This window comes from Tasmannia lanceolata, unplaced genomic scaffold (assembly GCF_043159265.1).
Source record: "Tasmannia lanceolata isolate RefF3 unplaced genomic scaffold, GAP_Taslan_0.1 ptg000002l, whole genome shotgun sequence".
In the NCBI taxonomy this organism is placed as follows: domain Eukaryota; kingdom Viridiplantae; phylum Streptophyta; class Magnoliopsida; order Canellales; family Winteraceae; genus Tasmannia; species Tasmannia lanceolata.
In genome coordinates this window covers 43,288,155-43,292,804 of record NW_027518679.1, presented here as the reverse complement: position 1 = coordinate 43,292,804, position 4,650 = coordinate 43,288,155, and the positions used below count along the sequence as shown (strand labels likewise).

Here is a 4,650-nt window from a genome sequence, read left to right as displayed (position 1 = left end):
CAAAAAAAAAGGGTTACCCGCATGTCCACCCGGCCCATACGGGTGGGGTCCGGGTCCACCAATTAGTGACCTGTAAAATTCCGAGTCATTTTTTACCCGGCCTGTATGACCCGGACCCGTACAGATCGGGTGAAACCCGGCCCATCCCACCCGTTTGCCAAGTCTACTTCTATAGCACCCTATAACTAAGAGCAGTGATAAATCAACCCCATATATCTTAAATCGATTGTGTGTCGATTTAAGATATATGGGGTCGATTTATCACTTCCCTAACTAAAACCTCATAAACGGTTTTAAATTTCAGCCGAGGTCCAAAATTTCAAGTTTTCCAAATTTGGGGTTTATCAATTTTTTGCAGAAATTTTAGTAATTACGGGATTTTGGCCAAAAATTATGTTTCCCCCAAGGCCGAATTTGGGACCGAAACCGAAATTTAAAAGAGAATAGTATGGAATGTGGGCACAAGTTTCGAGCAGTTACGGATTTCGGGTACCTTTTAAAACTAGCATGAAACACGGGTGATTCTTCAAAACGGGTGGGGAAAAGACCCCAATACCCTTCTGACATGATCAGAGTCTTCATATGTTGCCCTTCCTGATAGATGAGATTTGAGAACGTCCAATCATTATCTTAAAGGATGAGAACGTGGGGGAGTGAAAATATCATCCAAAAATGTACCACGACAGGACGATCTTAAAAGATGAGAAAGTGGGGGAGTGAAAATATCATCCAAACCGTTCATTTGTTGGGCCACAACATATATAAGATGCACTGCATAAATCATCTCCATTGGATGATCCCAACCCTCATATCTATATAGTTTTCTATAACGAACAATCCCATTGTAGATAGGACGATTAGGAACTGGTTTAAGAAAAAAAATCTGAAAATAAAGGCAGCAACTTTCCGGAAAAAATAAAACTACACAGAGAGAGAGTTTAGGAACTTATTTAAGCAAAAAAATCTCGAAAATAAAGGGGCAAAATAATGGAAAAAAAATAAAAGAGAGACCTATTTAAGGAGAAATCCTTAAATAAGGAGGGCCAACTTTATGAAAAAAATCAAAATAAATCTATCGACTTAAGCCTAATAAAAAAACTCCTAACTTTTAGGGGGGCAATTGCCCTCCCCCTCGCCCCCCCTTGGCCCCATCACTGCGCCGCCAGATTCTAGAGTACTCCACCGGAATATCGAGTACGCTGCCGAATTTTCAAGGTTCAAACATGTGTTCCAAACATATCGAGTACGCCGCCGGATTCTAGAGTACTCCTCCGGAATATCAAGTACGATGCCATATTTTCTGGGTTCAAACATGTGTTCCAAACGTATCGAGTAAGCCGCCGAAATATTGAATACGCCGCCGGATTCTAGAGTACGCCGCTAGAATATAAAGGGGTACGCCGGTGGAAATAGGGTACGCCGGCGGATTCTAGAGTACGCCGCAGGAATATCGAGTACGCTGCCGAATTTTCTAGGTTCAAACATGTGTTTCAAACGTATCGAGTACGCTGCCGAAATATCGGATACGCCGCAGCATTCTATAATACGCCGTCGGATTATAGAATACATCGCCGGAATATCAAGGAGTACGTCGGCGAAATAGGGTATAAGCGGAAGTAATAGGTACGCCGATGGATTCTAGAGTACGCTGCCGGAATATCGATTATGCTGCCATATTTTCTTGGTTCAAACATGTGTTCCAAGATTTAAACAAACCTAAGGGACTATGGGTTCAAAGAAAGATTTCAAATCCAAACCAAACCTAAGGGCTGTATATAAAGTTGCTAGCGTTCCAAAAAGTTTTCAACATGTGTCAAGCATCAATCTGTCTCTAATTATGAACCCAAGGTTTTGTCGGTTCAAATAAACATTCAGACGAACCAAATGAAGCCTTGTGAAGCGCGCCAATTTAATTGGCAGTAATATAAAAAAAAGAAGCTAAAGGACGTTTCTGTTGACATCAGAAGGGTATTGGGGTCTTTTCCCCACCCCTTTTAGAAGAATCGTCCGTGTTTAATTCTTATTTTAAAAGCAACAAGAAATCCAAAATTTCTCGAAACTTGAGCCCTCATTCCTTACTTTTCTCAATTTAAAACCATGCTCATAAATACAAAATGATGATCGCTCGCAAAGTCGGCGCTCGAAGCCACGGGGGAATAATGTGATTGGCCAATAAGGTATACTCAGTTCTGTTACTTTACACCCACCAGTCAAAGGAACAAAAGTTGGCTCCGAAACGTGATGGAGAAGATTCCTCCGCAATTCTACGTGGCCCAGTTAAAGTCTGCCACATGGTAGAATTTTTAGACCAAAGAAGGAACAGTCTGCAGACAGAACCTTGCGATGGAGCTTAGCAAATCAATTCATGAGGTGGCTGGTCTGAAGTGGAATGACCAGCCGCGAAAAGCCTTTTGCGATGGAGCTTAGCAAATCCCATGTTTATAATTTGTTAGACTAAAGTGCTTCTTTTGGAGATCTCGAAGGACTGTTTTATGATTGGCATTTTCTAATTCTCTTTCTTATATTATGACTCACTGATTAAAAAAGGGCAAGAAAGTTTCATAAGTCATACTAGGATTAAAACTCTTGCTGCCAAATTGTAAATACTGTTTTCATTGATGAATGTATCTCACAGTTTTGTAATTTTGTAACATAAATGTAGAGCCGCCTTCCTTGTTGTGACACTTATAAATTTGCTTCTTACTTTCCAGTGACCGCGTTATCTTCTTGAGAAAATTTGTAGCGATGGCATATCAAGTAGCAAATGCTCCATGGAGAGGCCAGATCAAAGCTATGATATTTGGAAAAATGTTCAAATTAATCATAAAAGCAGTTTCAAAGATAAGAGGAAAAGGTGGGAGAGTAGGCCCTGAACCCGGCACATCAGCTTAAAGCATCTACACTCCCAAAGCGCCTTCTGGTATATTTCTCTTAAAATTCAAGGGCCAGATGTTCTCTTTGTTGTGATTTTGTGGGCATTCATAGTAAATAAAGTTTTCTTCCTTGGTTTGGGTGAAAAAATATTCTCTGAGAAATTTTTGGATGTACACCCAAATTGCAATCTAGTCCTTTCTAGATTGCAGAAACTGCAATCTAAGAAGGCTCCAACAGGACCCAAATTTCAATCGGGATTTAGTTTGTGAAGTGCTTAAAATGACTCTGCTGCTGATCTTTAGATTCTGATACAGAGAATAGGAATAAACAGATAAAGGGCACGATTCTTAGATTGTGTTCTCTTATTAGCCAATAGAGATGGGTTTTTAAATTTCTTTGACAGAAGCATATTTCTTTTTTACTCGGGATTAGGAGTTGAATTATAGTTTCGTTTTTGGATTAAACTTCAAGATGTAACTTTCATACTCTAGTTTTGTTAATTTCGAAGATTAGGGAAATATAGGAAACCCTCTGGTTGGTTTCTAGATGATTATTTTCCTCCTTCTTTTCTCATTTTGGGGAAACTGCTTTTGTTGAAATTGCCACACTGTTATTTCTGCAATTTGAGAATAGTGCTGGTATTGTTTGAAGGTCAAGAGTCATAATCTGCTGAATGGTTGCATACTTCTTCTTTTTTTGACTAAAAAGTTCTCTCTTTTTTATGGATGACTGGTGTCTGCTACATTAAAAAAGATTGGGTTTCATGTACTAAACATAGAAGCTTGTATCTTGGGCTTTCATGTATCAAAATAGAAGGATGTTTGTTGGGCTTTTTTTAGAATGAGTTTTCAGGATGTTGATGGGTTTCTGATGGTAATTGGTATCTTGAAAGATCAAAACAAATTGGGTACTTCATGGATTAGATAGATTGAACAAATGGATTTTGTTTTGGGCATTTTTTGTTGAAATTGGAGAGCTTTGTCAGGTTTTTGCTCGTGTTTGGGATTAAATGAAATTGGGTGTTTAATTGGTTAAATTAAGGGGAGGCAAATAATAAATAAATTTGTCTGTTTTTCTTTCTGTTTCTTCCATTATGTTATTCAATGGCCTGTCTTATGTTAAATTGCTTCACGTATTAGCTTTAATTCCAATCCTTATTTTCAGTGAAGGTGAACCCAAAGATTGCTGGGAAAATCAACATTAACCATGGTGTTTCAGGTACATAGTTTGTGCTTTCTGTTGTCATACTTTTTATTTTGTTTTCTGTGCTCTTGTAATAATTAATAACAGTATGCAAACACCTGTAAAACAGTGAATCAGAATGTCTCTAGACTGAATTTAGTGTGGATACAGTTACCGTGTAGTGCATTTATTTGTTAACAGCTTCCATTTATGCATTCCCTTTTACAGTAGATACTATTCCTTCTCTCGGTCTCACAAGGGGACGTGCACATGTAATCTAGACTATCTAGACCGTTGATTTCGTAGACCAGCCTATGGTGACAAATGTATGGTCTTGATTTCGTAGCTGGTTATTATTGCTATCATGGTTTTAAATTTCGACCGAAGTCACTCATACTCGAAATGTTATTTTATTTCGTCCGAAATTTTGGAATTTCGGAATTTCACCGAAAAACCTGTTATTTTTTTAATTGTTTTAATAATTTACCGAAATTTTGGTAATTTCGGCTGAAATTTTATATCGAATAAAATAATATTTTTCTGCTTTCGCCTGATTTCAGTTGAAATTTCGATTTCGGTGGGCTCCGAAACCGA

The 4,650-nt window shown here is 38.3% G+C and overlaps 1 long non-coding RNA gene across 1 annotated transcript; it reads left to right on the top strand.

Moving 5' to 3' along the window:
• Positions 1-2,738: 2,738 nt before the first annotated feature.
• On the top strand, positions 2,739-4,271 carry LOC143885202 (uncharacterized). Its single transcript, XR_013253168.1, has 2 exons — positions 2,739-2,920; positions 4,039-4,271. It is a non-coding gene; the product is annotated as an uncharacterized LOC143885202 (long non-coding RNA).
• The last annotated feature ends 379 nt before the right edge of the window (positions 4,272-4,650 follow it).